The sequence below is a fragment of the Cherax quadricarinatus genome, chromosome 14, assembly GCF_038502225.1.
Source record: "Cherax quadricarinatus isolate ZL_2023a chromosome 14, ASM3850222v1, whole genome shotgun sequence".
NCBI classification, from domain to species: Eukaryota; Metazoa; Arthropoda; class Malacostraca; order Decapoda; family Parastacidae; genus Cherax; species Cherax quadricarinatus.
Window position 1 is genome coordinate 19,400,654 of NC_091305.1, and position 18,970 is coordinate 19,419,623.

At 41.7% G+C, this 18,970-nt stretch overlaps 1 protein-coding gene across 1 annotated transcript in view; it reads left to right on the forward strand.

Moving 5' to 3' along the window:
- LOC128695906 (sortilin-related receptor) overlaps positions 1–18,970 on the forward strand; it is a gene marked incomplete at its 5' end in the record, with an annotated part of 164,529 nt that overhangs the window by 92,987 nt on the left and 52,572 nt on the right.

Sequence of the window (18,970 nt, forward strand, 5' to 3'; positions counted from 1 at the left end):
CCATCACCCCGCGGGTTCATACGTAATAATCCATTGTTTTTTGTGATTGCAACTGCTAAATAAGTAACCATGGGCCCAAGGAAAGCTAGTGCAAGCCCTTAGGTAAAGAAAGCGAAGAACACGATCTAGAGGGATTTTGAAGGGTTTGAGGCAGACCCTGACCCTGCCAACCCTCTGCCTGTTGTGGAAGGTGTTGTGGCATTGGGCAAGTCCATGGGTTTGGAGGTGAGTGACTGGGATGTGGAAGAGTTGGTGGAGGACCACAGGGAAGAGCTAACCACTGACGAACTGCAAGAGCTTCAACTGGAACAGCATCAGACCACAGCTGAGGAACTTGCTTCAGAGGAGGAGGAAAAGAGAGTGAAGGAGGTGCCTTCTTTGGTGATCAACCCTTTGGGGTTCGGCAGGTCCTCTCAGAGACTTGTTGTCAGGGTCGGCCAAATTTCAAAAAAAAAAAAAAAATTGTTTTTCTTATGAAAAGATAGAGAATCTTTTCCCGATCATAATGACACCAAAAGTATGAAATTTGATGGAAAACTTATGGAATTATGCTGTTGTGAAGTTAGCAGTCTCGACAACGTTCACGCATCGGCGATTTTGCCCACTTTGAGCCCTATTTTTGGCCAATTCCAGTGTACTAGCCGACAAAAATCGTAACTATTTCACTAGAACTCCATTTTTTCTATTGAATGAGTACAAGAAACCACCCTTTTACTGATTTCAACTATCCAATACAGTGGTCAGAATTTAGCAATTTTGCCAATTTCACACAAATTTCAAAAGATGCCAATTTCCAAATAGGGTCCAGAATAAACACAGACATTCCTGGCACTAAAATAACAAGTTCTCTGTTCATTAGTAACATCCCCAGGCCCCTCTTATATTTCTTTGGCTTTCCACTTTGAATTTTTATTCTTACAAAAAAAAACAAGATTTACTGTTATGCAGACTACTGCATTAGTGTAGAAATGGTATAAATAATATCAGCGCACTTGTGAAAGAATATTAGACTCATCAGTTGATGTGTATTGGATGCATAACATGATTTGTTTACTTTTGAACTTTGGTAAAAATCGAACATTTCTGCTATTTAAGCTCAATTTCAAGGTACTTTTCATTGTAAAACCAGTCAAAATCATCTCAATTTCTGTAATATGTCTTCCATTCTATAAAATGAAACCAAGAAAACTAGAATATAACAATAAATACCATAGGAAAATACAGTGCATAGTCGCTGTTTTAATCCAAAAACACGGTCAAAGTTTTTTTTCTCATTATGCACTGTGTGCTGCAGGATTTTTTTTATACTGCGCACACTGACTACATAGACCCATTCTTTCATATGTAGGCCTACCAGCTTTCTCTCACTAGATTTGAGGGTGCTAGAATTTAGGCGTACTAGTATGTCAAAAACCCTGGGTCGATAAGCTGTACTAGTACATCTGAAACCCCCAAAGGGTTAAGGACATGTGTTCAAAGTGGAATGAGTTGCAAAGTTTTGTTGAAAAATATCACCCTGACCAAGCTGAAACAAGCCATATCTGCAACATGTTCAGTGACAAAACCTTGTTCCACATCAGGCAAATCATAAAGAAATGCCAGAAACAAACCTCGCTGGACAGATATTTTGTGCGACAGGGGTCCAGTGACTCTCAAGTTGTTCCCAGTGGCATTGAAAGAAGAAGGGAAGTAACCCCAGAAAAGGACTTGCTACCTGAAGTCCTAATGAAAAGAGATTCTCCTTCCAAACAATAGTGTACACCTTCCTCCTACCCCGTCCTGTCTTCCATCCACCCAAAAGTCTTCAGTAAAGGTAAGTGTAATGTTATCATTATTTTTTATATACATGTACTTAATTTCTGATTGTTTTTAGTATGTAAATCTTTTTCTTTTTTTTTTTCTCTCTCTCTCAACAAGTCGGCCGTCTCCCACCGAGGCAGGGTGACCCAGAAAGAAAGAAAATTCCCGAAAAGAAAATACTTTCATCATCATTCAACACTTTCACCTCACTCACACATAATCAATGTTTTTGCAGAGGTGCTCAGAACACAACAGTTTAGAAGCATATACATATATAGATACACAACACATCCCTCCAAACTGCTAATATCCCTAAACCCCTCCTTTAGAGTGCAGGCATTGTACAGTAGACCCCCGCTTAACGGTCACCTCCAAATGCGACCAATTATGTAAGTGTATTTATGTAAGTGCGTTTGTACGTGTATGTTTGGGGGTCTGAAATGGACTAATCTACTTCACAATATTCCTTATGGGAAAAAATTCGGTCAGTACTGGCACCTGAACATACTACTGGAATGAAAAAAGTTCGTTAACCGGGGGTCCACTGTACTTCCCATTTCCAGGACTCAAGTCCGGCTATATAAAAATAACCAGTTTCCCTGAATCCCTTCACTAAATATTACCCTGCTCACACTCCAACAGATCGTCAGGTCCCAAATACCATTCGTCTCCATTCACTCCTATCGAACATGCTCATGCACGCCTGCTAGAAGTCCAAGCCCCTCGCCCACAAAACCTCCCTTACCCCTTCCTTCCAACCTTTTCGAGGACGACCCCTACCCCGCCTCTTTTCCTACAGATTTAAATGCTCTCCATGTCATTCTACTTTGATCCATTCTCTCTAAATTACCAAATCACCTCAACAACCCCTCTTCAGCCCTCTGACTAATACTTTTATTAACTCCACACCTTCTCCTAATTTCCACACTCCGAATTTTCTGCATAATATTTACACCACACATTGCCCTTAGACAGGACATCTCCACTGCCTCCAACCGTCTCCTCGCTGCTGCATTTACAACCCAAGCTTCACATATAAGAGTGTTGGTACTACTAGACTTTCATACATTTCCTTCTTTGCCTCCATAGATAACGTTTTTTGACTCCACATATACCTCAACGCACCACTCACCTTTTTTCCCTCATTAATTCTATGATTAACCTCATCCTTCATAAATCCATCCGCCGACACATCAACTCCCAAGTATCTGAAAACATTCACTTCTTCCATACTCCTCCTCCCCAATTTGATATCCAATTTTTCTTTATCTAAATCATTTGATACCCTCATCACCTTACTCTTTTCTATGTTCACTTTCAACTTTCTACCTTTACACACACTCCCAAACTCATCCACTAACCTTTGCAATTTTTCTTTAGAATCTCCCATAAGCACAATATCATCAGCAAAAAGTAACCTTCTCGCTTCCCATTTTGTATTTGATTCCCCATAATTTAATCCCACCCCTCTCCCAAACACCCTAGCATTTACTTTTTTCTTCTTTATTTTACTTCTTTATTTAATTAAAAAAAAAATATTTTTTAATATTTTTGGGTGTCTGGAATGGATTAATTTTATTTCCATTATTTCTTATGGGGAAAATGGTTTCAAGTTTCGTGAATTTCGACTTTCGGCAGGGTCTCTGGAACGGATTAATCGTGAAACTCGGGGGTCCACTGTATTTATAAAAAGAACTTTTACTTGGAAAAACTTTGTCTTATCTGTTGTTGGGAGTTTGTTTACACATACACTGCACGTCTTTTTTTTTTTATTCTGTGGGAAAAATAACAATCCAGTTTCAGTTATATGACGTGCTGAGAAGAAAACCAGTGAACTCACTAGTTAGCGAATAGTGTGTGTTCTATACAGAAATGTTCATCAGTCTTGGAAATAAGACCAAAATTTTGATCAGAATTGCATGGTGGGTTACCAAGATGATGATGCCCAATTCCCAGAGTAGGGTTTCGCTTTACGGCGTTTCACTAATACGGACATTTCAAATTATTACCAGAACTTGTTATACGGCTTTCCCCCTCCCCACCTGATTCACTAATATGGTCATTGCGCACCTCCCGGTTTGTTTACATTCTTTGTGAGCTCTGTGTCTCAACATTATGTCTAGAAACTTTCTAGAGTTTCAAGTGCTTTAACCCTTTCAGGGTCCGTCCCGTAAATCTACGGCTTCATGTTCAGTGTCCAAACCGTAGATCTACGTCAAAATTCTAGCTCCGTCAAATTTAGCACAAAAACACTCATAGGCCTACATGTGAGAGAACTGGTCTGTGTGGTGGGTGTGCGCCATAAACAAAAAATCTAGGCGCCCGCATAGCATTGTGGGAACGCTGGCTCAGTTACCCTTGTTCACCATGCCTCGTCGCAAGGCAGCTCTTACTCCAAGGAAAATTGGTACTCTCCTCTTTGTATCTGATAGTTCTGACACTGATGGAAGTGGAAATGAAGATGAATTCTTTGGCTTTGATCAGTTAGTGACCGAAAGGTATGACCTGGATATCGATAATAGCGCAGAAAACCCTGACAATCCTCAACCTTCTACCTCTGGTGTGGGCACTCCTCAGTCACGGTCAGTTGTACCTCAACTCAAGAGAAAACTATTATTTTCGCGTGGCCAGGCCTCTGACTTCGGTAATGATGATGATAGTGACGTGGATTGTGATTTTATTGCTCTTGACGATCATTCGAGTAGTGATAGTGAGGAAACATATTCGCCAGTGAAGCATTGGCATGTACGCCGCCACATGCGCTCGGGTAGTGTACCCTATGCAGTGCCCAGGGGACGGAGTACATCCCGGAGTACATCCCATGGCCCTACACCAGGAATAGACAGTGAAAGTGAGGATGATGTGGCTACACTTGGCATGGATAGACCACAGGCATCAGTAGATGTTGGTAGTGATGATGGTAGTGCCACGGCCATGCGTGACTCACCAGCCCAGGCTGGGACCCACGCTGCTGACTCCGCAGTTCAAGGACAAAGCGGAGCGTCAGCCACCAGCCCACCGCAACCACAACTACCTGCAGAACCAGCCTACGATGTCCAGTATCCACCAGCAAACCGTATCTGGGATTGGCAGCAAAATCCCAATTTTGTTCCCAAGCCCCACCACTTTGATGACTCTCAAAGTGGAATTCTACCTACTTGTTCCCTTGGAAACATGGCCAATGAACTGGAATTTTTTGAAATATTCTTTGACCAGCCCTTGATGGAAATTATTGTCAGGGAAAGTAACAAGTATTTTGAGTACACCATGGCAAATACGATGATATCACCACAGTCAAGACTACACCTGTGGAAAGAGACGACTGTTGCAGAAATGTATTTGCTTTTTGCAACAATAATGCTTATGCCTCATGTCTATAAGCATAATATAAAAGCATACTGGTCCACAGATCGGCTAATTTCTACCCCGGTCTTCAGTGAAATCCCAGTGAACAGGTTTATCTTATTGTTACGTATGTTGCACTTCTCTGACAAAACCAGGCCTGACAGAAGTGACAGGTTATACAAGATTAGAAATGTTTTCTTGTATCTCAAACAAAAGTTTAGCATGTACTTTTATCCATTCAAGAATCTTGTAATTGATGAGTCTTTGATTTTGTTCAAAGGTAGGCTGTCATTCAAGCAGTATATACCGAGCAAGAGGAAACGCTTTGGTATAAAACTGTTTGTACTCTGTGACTGTGACAGTGGCCCAGTATTGGATATTGTTGTATACACGGGAAATAAAACATTGAAAGATACCAAGATGTTATTGGGTATCTCAGGTGACGTAGTGAGAAGCATGATGGCACCTTATCTTGGTAAGGGGCATACATTATATACCGATAACTGGTACAAAGCCCTTTACTCAGTGATTTCTTGCGAGTGAACAAGACAGATGTGTGTGGCACAGCGCGTTCTAATCGTAAACATATGCCCAGGCTCAACGCAGGTGCTCGTGGTGACGTGCAGGTGTTTACTGCCAATGACATCATGGCATTACGGTGGCATGACAAACGAGATGTCACATTGTTGACAACCATTCACCGTAACGAAATGCAAGACAGTGGCAAAGTTGATCGGGTGACTAATGAACGTATTCGAAAACCAGTGACAGTGATTGATTATACACAAAACATGCGCTTGGTTGACAAATGTGACATGCAGATTGGCTTTGTTGATTGTGTTCGTAAAAGTTACAAGTGGTACATGAAACTTTTCTTCCATCTCATGGACATTTTAATGCTCAGTGCATATAATATGTACCAAATGAAGACTGGCAACAGACCACCGTATCGTGAATTTTGTTTGTCTGTTGTCAGACAACTCATGATGAAGTACCAGGTAACAACACCTACTATACAACAAGGTCCTAGAAATCCTGAGAATATACCCAAGCATTTGAGGAGGGAAGGTGATCATTTCATAATACAGCTTCCTTCAACTTGTGTTCAATACATTGAGTTTATGTATATACATTATATACAGTATTGGTCTCTCAGGCCCCAAATGTTAGTAGGAAAAGAAAAAAATTAGAAAAGAAAAGAAAAAAATACAAAAAACGTTAAATAAAGTAATGCGCGTATGTGGAAATCGTCGATGTTGCCGCCACCAGGTCATTTTGGGTCAACTTCTCGGCACTGTATCTTGGTAAGTAGTGATCAGAAATTGTTTTTTGTCTTATTACCTTCACAAAATTATACAGTGGACCCTCGACTAACGCTATTAATCCGTTCCTGAGAGCTCATCGTTAGTCAAAATTACCGTTAGTCAAGTTAATTTTCCCCATAAGAAATAATGGAAATCAAATTAATCCGTGCAGGACACCCCAAAGTATGAAAAAAAATAGTTTTTACCACATGAAATATTAATTTTAATACACACAAACTGAAGAAGACATGCACAGCTACATGACACTTACCTTTATTGAAGATCTGGTGATGATTGATGGGATGGGAGGAGGGGAGAGTGTTGATGGTCATAGTGTTTAGAAGGGGAATCCCCTTCCATTAGGACTTGAGGTGGCAAGTCCTTTTTCGGGGTTACTTCCCTTCTTCTTTTAATGCCACTAGGACCAGCTTGAGAGTCACTGGACCTCTGTCGCACAACATATCTGTCCATAGAGGCCTGTACCTCCCGTTCCTTTATGACATTTCTAAAGTGTTTCACAACATTGCAGGTGCAGTCACTACAAACGCTGTGATAATATGAAATGTTCCGATTGTATGTTTGGATGGGACCGTGGTGGCTGGCTGGCTTGTAAACACTGGCACCCACGGGACAAGTGAGGCGTGCTCAGGCCAAAGTGGACGCGTCTCGAACGGAACGAATAGCGTTGGTCGGGTTTTTTAGCACTAGTCGAGGCAAAATTTTTGCATTAAAATGTATCGCTAGTCGGATTTAACGTTAGACGATGCCAACGTTGGTCGAGGGTCCACTGTACTCTTTAATTCTGTAAGAAAAAATAATTTTTTTTTTTTTTTTTTTTTTTTTCAAAATTTCTTGGACACTGGAGCACCATTTCAGATTTTGGCCTTGGACCCTGAAGGGGTTAAAGTATTACGCATTTTATGTGCACAGCCTCACCTGACTTAGTGACATACTCGTTTACCGACGCCTCGGACTTACGACGGGCTCTCTGACCAGTATTCATACCTAAATAATGTATATTAGAGCTGATTTCTTCTTTTCTGTTTATTTCAATATACAGTACACTACTGTATAAACATTTAAAAACATACCAGAAATGTTATAAATGGTGCAAAGGCGACATTAAAACAATATCAAAGATGGTTGACACAAACTCACTACCATTATAGTATGCTCCTCACTTAGCAACGAATTCATTTAACAGTGTGGTCTTAAGAACGGAACTCCGTCATTAAGTGAGGAGAGGCTGCACTCTGATAATTATACATGTACTTGTGAGTACCTGTACCTAAATACACATTTACACACTTCGCAGGTATGCAGGTACTCATTAAAATTACTAAGAGTGTCTTGGAGACACCACATTAATAATGATAATCACTCTGAGGTGCATTAAATGTCGTTGTTTACATTAATACAGTGGAACCTTGGCTTAGGAGTTTAATCCGTTCTGCGACCTTGCTCGTATAATGATCTGCTCATATACTGAGTCAATTTTCCTCATTTAATTAATTGAAATGCCATTACTCCGTTCCAGCAGAATTCCTGCTCTGGGAGGCAGGACAAAAGTATTTCAATATGATGCTAATATAAACTCAGTGGATGGTTTTATGAAGGATGAGGTTAATCATAGAATTGATGAAGGAAAAAAGGTCAGTGGTGCGTTGAGGTATATGTGGAGACAAAATATGTTATCTATGGAGGCAAAGAGGGGAATGTATGAAAGTATAGTAGTACCAACACACTTATATGGTTGTGAAGCTTGGGTTGTAAATGCCGCAGTGAGGAGGCAGTTGGAGGCAATGGAGATACCCTGTCTAAGGGCAATGTGTGGTGCGAATATTATGCAGAAAATTCGGAGTGTGGAAATTAGGAGAATATGTGGATTTAATAAAAGTATTAGTCAGAGGGATGAAGAGAGGTTGTTGAGGAGGTTTGATCAAAGTAGAATGACATGGAGAGTATATAAATCTGTAGGGGAAGGAAGGCAGGGTAGGGGTCATCCTGGAAAAGGTTGGGGGGAGGGAGTAAAGTAGGTTTTGTGGGCGAGGGGCTTGGACTTCCAGCAAGCGTGCATGAGCGTGTTAGATAGGAGTGAAAGGAGACCTGACGAGCTGTTGGAGTGTGAGCAGGATAATATTTAGTGAAGGAATTCCGGGAAACCAGTTATTTTTATATAGCTGGACTTGAGTCCTGGAAATGGGAAGTACATTGCCTGTGCTTTAAAGGAGGGGTTGGGGATATTGGCAATTTGGAGGGATATGTTGTGTATCTTTATACGTATATGTTTCTAAACTGTTGTATTCTGAGCACCTCTGCAAAAACTGTGATTATGTGTGAGTGAGGTGAAAGTGTTGAATAATGATGAAAGTATTTTCTTTTTGGGGATTTTCTTTCTTTTTTGGGTCATTGTGCTTCGGTGGGAGACGGCCGACTTGTTGAAAAAAAAAAAACTCTACGGCTGTTTATCTATCACAATTCATCTGATAATACATAAACAATATAATTAACATAGAAACATGATATTTACAGTGGACCCCCGGTTAACGATTTTAATCCGTGCAAGAGGGCTCATCGTTATGCGAAATAATCGTTATGCGAATGAATTTTCCCCATAAGAAATAATGGAAATAAAATTAATCCGTGCAAGACGCCCAAAAGTATGAAAAAAATTTTTTTTTACCACATGAAATGTTAATTTTAATACACACAAACTGAAAAAGGCATGCACAATTACATGACACTTACTTTTATTGAAGATCTGGTGATGATTGATGGGATGGGAGGAGGGGAGAGCATTATCTTCTTACTGTTTAGAAGGGGAATCCCCTTCCATTAGGACTTGAGGTAGCAAGTCCTTTTCTGGGGTTACTTCCCTTCTTCTTTTAATGCCACTAGGACCAGCTTGAGAGTCACTGGACCTCTGTCGCACAACAAATCTGTCCATAGAGCTCTGTACCTCCCGTTTCTTCAAGACTTTCCTAAAATGGGCCATAACATTGTCATTGAAATAGTCACAAGCACGGCTTGCAACAGCATTGTCAGGGTGATTTTCATCTATAAAGGTTTGCAGTTCAAACCACTCTGCACACATTTCCTTAATCTTTGAAGTAGGCACAATGGATTCCACAACTGGCATAGGCTTCTCAGGGTTAGCCCCAAACCCTTCAAAATCTTTCTTAATTTCCATACTAATTCTCACCCTTTTTACCACAGGGTTGGCACTAGAAGCTTTCTTGGGGCCCATGGTCACTTATTTTCCAGAAACACCACCGAAAACACTGTAATAATACGAAATATTCCGAGTGTATGCTTGGATGTTACCGCGGAGGCTGGCTGGTAAACAATGGGACGGCCGGCACATGTGAGGGCACATTGGACGCGTCTCGGACGAAAATCGGTATGCGGGTTTTTAATCGGTATGCGGGGCAAAAATTTTGCGATAAAAGTAATCGTTATGCGGAAAAATCGCTATGCGATGCCATCGTTATGCGGGGGTCCACTGTACTCTAAAATTAATAAAATAGATCATTATATGGCAAGTGGTGGCAACCGCTTCCATCCCCTCTCCCACTGACTTTATCTTCCCATGCTTTTATTATAAGAGAAAATGGAGTGTTTGTGAGGCTAACTGCACTAGTTTCATAAATAAGAAATACAGGTCTCCCTCAATGTTCATGTTTCCAACTTTCGTGGGCTTCACACATTCGCGAATTACCAACCGCCAAATTCCCAGTCTCCAAATTCCCAGCCGCCAAATCATATTTAAGTTTCCTGGCACCTGCGAGTCCCTACTACCCTCCCTCCGACCCCCCCAACTGGTAGCCAGCCCTCCCACCAGTGTGGTGAGTGTTTTGTTTGTTCATTATTTGCTATTAAACTACAGTATAAATAATGTAAACCCATTCATGATTGCATATTGGAATGACTATTCGGACAGGTATTGGATGGTGACATCATGTGTTGACTCTTGAACACAGCAAAGAATCAAACATTTCTGCTACTGCTAATAATAACAATACAGTGGACCCCCGGTTAATGATATTTTTTCACTCCAGAAGTATGTTCAGGTGCCAGTACTGACTGAATTTGTTCCCATAAGGAATATTGTGAAGTAGATTAGTCCATTTCAGACCCCCAAACATACACGTACAAACGCACTTACATAAATACACTTACATAATTGATCGCATTCGGAGGTGATCGTTATGCGGGGTCCACTGTAGTAGTAATAATAATAATTATAATAAATACGATAGAATTGAAGAAGCAAATTGTACAAAAATACGAAGGAGTGGGTGACACATCGTCAGTGTGGCTTTGTTTATGCTGGAGTGAGCATTAATCTCCTTGCTCTTCCAAACATTTCACAATAATTCATTGTGTTTGGTGCTTGTAGATTGAGTGCGACTGGAGTGGTAGAGGCAGTGGTTGGGGAAGCGGTTGAGGCACTGGGTGAGGCAGTGGGTGAGGCAGCGGTTGAGGCAGTGGGTGAGCAGCGGTTGAAGCAGTGGGTGAGGCAGTGGTTGAGGCAGTGGTTGAGGCAGTGGTTGAGGCAGTGGTTGAGGCAGTGGGTGAGGCAGTGGGTGAGGCAGTGGGTGAGGCAGCGGTTGAGGCAGTGGGTGAGGCAGTCGTATTTAATAACATACATGTTATTAATAATAATAATACATGTTATTATTAATATGTATTATTATTATTTATAACATGTTATTAATTACCACTGCCTCAACTGCTGCCTCTACCATTGCCTCAACCGCTGCCTCTACCAGTGCCTCAACCGCTGCCTCACCCGCTACCTCACCCACTGCCTCACCCACTGCCTCAACCACTGCCTCAACCACTGCCTCAACCACTGCCTCAACCACTGCCTCAACCACTGCCTCAACCACTGCCTCACCCACTGCCTCACCCACTGCCTCAACCACTGCCTCAACCACTGCCTCACCCACTGCCTCACCCACTGCCTCATGCACTGCCTCTACCATTGCCTCAACCACTGCCTCACCCACTGCCTCACCCACTGCCTCACCCACTGCCTCACCCACTGCCTCACCCACTGCCTCAACCATTGCCTCAACCATTGCCTCAACCATTGCCTCAACCATTGCCTCAACCATTGCCTCAACTGCTGACTCAACCACTGCCTCACCCACTGCCTCACCCACTGCCTCACCCACTGCCTCACGCACTGCCTCTACCATTGCCTCAACCACTTCCTCACCCACTGCTTCACCCAATGCCTCAACCACTTCCCCAACCACTGCCTCTACCACTCCAGTCGCACTCAATCTACAAGCACCAAACACAATGAATTATTGTGAAATGTTTGGAAGAGCAAGGAGACTAATGCTCACTCCAGCATAAACAAAGCCACACTGACGATGTACCAACCACTCTTTCGTATTTTTGTACAATTTCCTTCTTCAATTCTATCGTATTTATTATTATTATAATTTATTATTATTATTATTAGTATTATTACTACTACTACTATTGTTATTATTAGCAGTAGCAGAAATGTTTGATTCTTTGCTGTGTTCAAGAGTCAGCACATGATGTCCCCGTCCAATACTTGTCCGAATAGCCATTCCAATATGCAATCATGAATGGGTTTACATTATTTATACTGTAGTTTAATGGCAAATAATGAACAAACAAAACACTCATCACACTGGTGGGAGTGCTGCTGCCAGTTGGGGGGGTCGGAGGGAGGGTAGTAGGAACTTACAGTGGTCGAGGAAGTGGAGGCAGTGGTATTAATAACATACATGTTATTAAACCATAACATGTATGTATTTAGTACAATTTACGACGTTTTCATGTATTTTACGATTGTTCATGGTTCAACAAGTTAAGGAAGATGTATTGTATTATATTTCCCTACAATATATTGGGGCACCAAACATTCGCGATTTTTCAACATTCGCGAAGCTCTTGATCCCCTAACCCTTGCGAATGTTGAGGGAGACCTGTATTGTTTAAAAACATAATAGAGAATGTAAAGAAATAAAGTGGCTTTATAAAGTGTACATACGCTGGCAGAGGTGGAGGCGGAGAGTGGAAGATAGGCTACTTGCTACTAGCTCCTATTGCCACCCCACACCTCGCTTGTTTATGATTTCGTGCTGTAATTCCATGGACATCATCCTCTTTTTCTTCTCATCACTATCCTTTGCACTTACTTTCTTAGGACCCATAGTTAGAAAAAAGAAATTTGGCAATAATAACACAAGAAATGCTTCTGGCGACATAAACACATTGCACTGCGCAGCTGATGCTGTGGCATTGGCTGTGCCACCTAGTGGTGATGTTCTGAAATTCGCTTATTATTCTTCTTTCAACGCACCAGCAGTATCCCACTGAGGTGGGGTGGCCCAAAAGGAAAAACGAAAGTTTCTCTATTTACATTTAGTAATATATACAGGTGAAGTGGTTACTAGCCCCTTGCTCCTGGCATTTTAGTCGCCTCTTACAACACGCATGGCTTACGGAGGAAGAATTCTGTTCCACTTCCCCATGGAGATAAGAGGAAATAAACAAGAACAAATAAGAAAATAGAAGAAAACCCAGAGGGGTGTGTATATATATGCTTGCAAAGGTTAGTGGATGAGTTTGGGAATGTGTGTAAAGGTAGAAAGTTGAAAGTGAACATAGAAAAGAGTAAGGTGATGAGGGTATCAAATGATTTAGATAAAGAAAAATTGGATATCAAATTGGGGAGGAGGAGTATGGAAGAAGTGAATGTTTTCAGATACAGTGGACCCCCGCATAGCGACTTTAATCCGTGCAAGAGGGCTGGTTGTTGTGCGAAATGTTCGGTATGCGAATGAATTTTCCCCATAAGAAATAATGGAAATCAAATTAATCCGTGCAAGACACCCAAAAGTATGAAAAAAAAATTTTTTACCACATGAAATGTTAATTTTAATACACACAAACTGAAAAAGGCATGCACATTTACATGACACTTACTTTTATTGAAGATCTGGTGGTGATTGATGGGATGGGAGGAGGGGAGAGAGAGTGTTAGTGTTTAGAAGGGGAATCCCCTTCCATTAAGACTTGAGGTGTCGAGTCCTTTTCTGGGGTTACTTCCCTTCTTCTTTTAATGCCACTAGGACCAGCTTCAGAGTCACTGGACTTCTTTCGCACAACATATCTGTCCATAGTGGCCTGTACCTCTCGTTCCTTTATGACTTCCCTAAAGTGTTTCACAACATTGTCAGTGTACAGGTTGCCAACATGGCTTGCAATAGCTGTGTGAGGGTGATTTTCATCCATGAAGGTTTGCACTTCAAGCCACTTTGCACAGATTTCCTTAATCTTTGTAGTAGGCAACTTCTTCAATTTCTCTCTCCCCTCCTCTGAACCAGTTTCCTCAGGTCTGGCCTCTTGCTGTTGAAGTTGATCTATCAGCTCATCAGTGGTTAGTTCTTCATTGTCCTCCTCCACCAACTCTTCCACATCATCCCCACTAACCTCCAACCCTAAGGACTTTCCCAATGCCACAATGGATTCCTCAACTGGCATAATCCTCTCAGGGTTAGCCTCAAACCCTTCAAAATCCCTTTTGTCTACACATTCTGGCTACAGTTTCTTCCAAGCAGAGTTCAAGGTCTTCTTAGTCACTCCCTCCCAAGCCTTACCTATAAGGTTTACACAATTGAGGATATTAAAGTGCTCTCTCCAAAACTCTCTTAGAGTCAGTTGAGTTTCTGAGGTCACTACAAAGCACCTTTCAAACAGAGCTTTTGTGTACAGTTTTTTGAAGTTTGCAATAACCTGCTGGTCCATGGGCTGCAGGAGAGGAGTGGTATTAGGAGGCAAAAACTTCACCTTAATGAATTTCATGTCCCCATAAAGTCGCTCTGCCACGTCTGTAGGATGACCAGGGGCATTGTCTAACACCAGGAGGCACTTAAGTTCTAATTTCTTTTCAGTTAGGTAATCTTTCACATTGGGGGCAAATGCATGGTGTAACCAGTCATAGGAAAAGTCCCTAGTGACCCATGCCTTACTGTTTGCCCTCCACAGCACACACAAATTCTCCTTGAGGACATTCTTTTGCCTGAACGCTCTGGGAGTTTCAGAGTGATACACTAATAAAGGCTTCACTTTGCAATCACCAGTAGCATTGGAACACATCAACAAAGTAAGCCTGTCTTTCATAGGCTTATGTCCTGGGAGTGCCTTTTCCTCCTGAGTAATGTAGGTCCTGCTTGGCATTTTCTTCCAAAACAGGCCTGTTTCATCACAATTAAACACTTGTTCAGGTTTCAGTCCTTCACTGTCTATGTAATTCTTGAATTCCTGCACATATTTTTCAGCTGCTTTGTGGTCCGAACTGGCAGCCTCACCATGCCTTATCACACTATGTATGCCACTACGCTTCTTAAATCTCTCAAACCAACCTTTGCTGGCCTTAAATTCACTCACATCATCACTAGTTGCAGGCATTTTTTTAATTAAATCCTCATGCAACTTCCTAGCCTTTTCGCTTATGATCGCTTGAGAGACGCTATCTCCTGCTAGCTGTTTTTCATTTATTCACACCAATAAGAGTCTCTCAACATCTTCCATCACTTGCGATCTCTGTTTCGAAAACACAGTTAAACCTTTGGCAAGAACAGCTTCCTTGATTGCCTTTCTGTTGCCCACAATAGTAGCGATGGTTGATTTGGGTTTCTTGTACAACCTGACCAGGTCGGCGACATGCACTCCACTTTCATACTTATCAGTGATCTCTTTCTTCATCTCTATAGTAATTCTCACCCTTATTCCTGTAGGGTTGGCACTAGAAGCTTTCTTGGGGCCCATGGTCACTTATTTTCCAGATAAAGCACCGAAAACACTGTAATAATACGAAATATTCCGATTGTATGCTTGGATGTTACCGCGGAGGCTGGCTGGTAAACAATGCCACCGGCGGAACATGCGAGGCTGGCTGAGGGCGCACATTGGACGCGTCTTGGACGAAGAGCGGTGAGCGGGTTTTTGGGCGGTATGCGAGGCAAAATTTTTGCGAACAAAGCGAGCGGTATGCGGATTGTACGGTATGCGATGCGTGCTGTATGCGGGGGTCCACTGTACTTGGGAGTTGACGTGTCGGCGGATGGATTTATGAAGGATGAGGTTAATCATAGAATTGATGAGGGAAAAAAGGTGAGTGGTGCGTTGAGGTATATGTGGAGTCAAAAAACATTATCTATGGAGACAAAGAAGGGAATGTATGAAAGTATAGTAGTACCAACACTCTTATATGGATGTGTAGCTTGGGTGGTAAATGCAACAGCGTGGAGACGGTTGGAGGCAGTGGAGATGTCCTGTCTAAGGGCAATGTGTGGTGTAAATATTATGCAGAAAATTCGGAGAGTGGAAATTAGGAAAAGGTGTGGAGTTAATAAAAGCATTAGTCAGAGGGCAGAAGAGGGGTTGTTGAGGTGGTTTGGTCATTTAGAGATAATGGATCAAAGTAGAATGACATGGAAAGCATATAAATCTATAGGGGAAGGAAGGCGGGGTAGGGGTCGTTCTCGAAAGGATTGGAGAGACGGGGTAAAGGAGGTTTTATGGGCGAGGGGCTTGGACTTCCAGCAAGCGTGCGTGAGCGTGTTCAATAGGAGTGAATGGAGACAAATGGTACTTGGGACCTGACGATCTGTTGGAGTGTGAGCAGGGTAATATTTAGTGAAGGGATTCAGGGAAACCGGTTATTTTATATAGTCGGACTTGAGTCCTGGAAATGGGAAGTACAATGCCTGCACTTTAAAGGAGGGGTTTGGGATATTGGCAGTTTGGAGGGATATATTGTGTATCTCTATACGTATATGCTTCTAAACTGTTGTATCCTGAGCACCTCTGCAAAAACAGTGATAATGTGTGAGTGTGGTGAAAGTGTTGAATGATGATGAAAGTATTTTCTTTTTGGGGATTTTCTTTCTTTTTTGGGTCACCCTGCCTCGGTGGGAGATGGCCGAATTGTTGGAAAAAAAAAAACATGTATGTGTAGTGTGACCTAAGTGTAAGTAGAAGTAGCAAGACGTACCTGAAACCTTGCATGTTTATGAGACAGAAAAATGGACACCAGCAATCCTGCCCTCATGTAAAACAATTACAGGCTTTCGTTTTACGCTTACTTGGCAGGACGGTAGTACCTCCCTGGGCGGTTGCTGTCTACCAACCTACTACCTACATTATTATTTTTATTATTATTATTATTATTATTATTATTATTATTATTTCAACACACCGGCCGTATCCCACCGAGGCGGGGCGGCCCAAAAGGAAAAACGAAAGTTTCTCCTTTTACATTTAGTAATATATACAGGAGAAGGGATTACTAGCCCCTTGCTCCCGGCATTTTAGTCGCCTTTTACGACACGCATGGCTTATGGAGGAAGAATTCTGTTCCACTTCCCCATGGAGATAAGAATAAATAAACAAGAACAAGAGCTAGAAAGAAAATAGAAGAAAACCCAGAGGGGTATGTATGTATATATATGCTTGTACATGTATGTGTAGTGTGACTTAAGTGTAAGTAGAAGTAGTAAGACGTACCTGAAACCTTGCATGTTTATCAGACACAAAAATGGACACCAGCAATCCTACCAACATGTAAAACAATTACAGGCTTTTGTTTTACACTCACTTGGCAGGACGGTAGTACCTCCCTGGGCAGTTGCTGTCTTCCAACCTACTACCTATATTATTATTGTTATTATTATTATTATTATTATTATTATTATTATTATATTTTTATTATTGTTATTATTATTATTATTATTATTATATTTTTATTATTGTTATTATTATTTTTTTTTTCCCCAACAAGTCGGCCGTCTCCCACCGAGGCAGGGTGACCCAAAAAAGAAAGAAAATCCCCAAAAAGAAAATACTTTCATCATCATTCAACACTTTCACCACACTCACACATTATCACTGTTTTTGCAGAGGTGCTCAGAATACAACAGTTTAGAAGCATATACGTATAAAGATACACAACATATCCCTCCAAACTGCCAATATCCCAAACCCCTCCTTTAAAGTGCAGGCATTGTACTTCCCATTTCTAGGACTCAAGTCCGACTATATGAAAATAACCGGTTTCCCTGAATCCCTTCACTAAATATTACCCTGCTCACACTCCAGCAGATCGTCAGGTCCCAAGTATCATTCGTCTCCATTCACTCCTATCTAACATGCTCATGCACGCTTGCTGGAAGTCCAAGCCCCTCGCCCACAAAACCTCCTTTACCCCCTCTTTCCAACCCATGTCATTCTACTTTGATCCATTCTCTCTAAATGACCAAACCACCTCAACAACCCCTCTTCTGCCCTCTGACTAATGCTTTTATTAACTCCACACCTTCTCCTAATTTCCACACTCCGAATTTTCTGCATAATATTTACACCACACATTGCCCTTAGACAGGACATCTCCATTGCCTCCAACCGTCTCCTCGCTGCTGCATTTACAACCCAAGCTTCACATCCATATAAGAGTGTTGGTACTACTATACTTTCATACATTCCCTTCTTTGCCTCCATAGATAACGTTTTTTGACTCCACATATACCTCAACGCACCACTCACCTTTTTTCCCTCATCAATTCTATGATTAACCTCATCCTTCATAAATCCATCCGCCGACATGTCAACTCCCAAGTATCTGAAAACATTCACTTCTTCCATACTCCTCCTCCCCAATTTGATATCCAATTTTTCTTTATCTAAATCATTTGATACCCTCATCACCTTACTCTTTTCTATGTTCACTTTCAACTTTCTACCTTTACACACATTCTCAAACTCATCCACTAACCTTTGCAATTTTTCTTTAGAATCTCCCATAAGCACAGTATCATCAGCAAAAAGTAACTGTGTCAATTCCCATTTTGAATTTGATTCCCCATAATTTAACCCCACCCCTCTCCCGAACACCCTAGCATTTACTTCTTTTACAACCCCATCTATAAATATATTAAACAACCATGGTGACATTACACATTCCTGTCTAAGACCTACTTTTACCCGGAAGTATTTTCCCTCTCTTCTACACACCCTAACCTGAGCCTCACTATCCTCATAAAAACTCTTAACAGCATTTAGTAACTTACCACCTATTCCATATACTTGCAACATCTGCCACATTGCTCCTCTATCCACTCTATCATATGCCTTTTCTAAATCCATAAATGCAATAAAAGCTTCCCTACCTTTATCTAAATACTGTTCACGTGATGAATGTTGCAGCGAGGAGAAGGCTGGAGGCAGTGGAGATGTCATGTCTGAGGGCAATGTGTGGTGTGAATATAATGCAGAGTATTCGTAGTTTGGAAGTTAGGAGGAGGTGCAGGATTACCAAAACTGTTGTCCAGAGGGCTGAGGAAGGGTTGTTAAGGTGGTTCGGACATGTAGAGAGAATGGAGCGAAACAGAATGACTTCAAGAGTGTATCAGTCTGTAGTGGAAGGAAGGCGGGGTAGGGATCGGCCTAGGAGGTTTTGTGTGCGAGGGGCT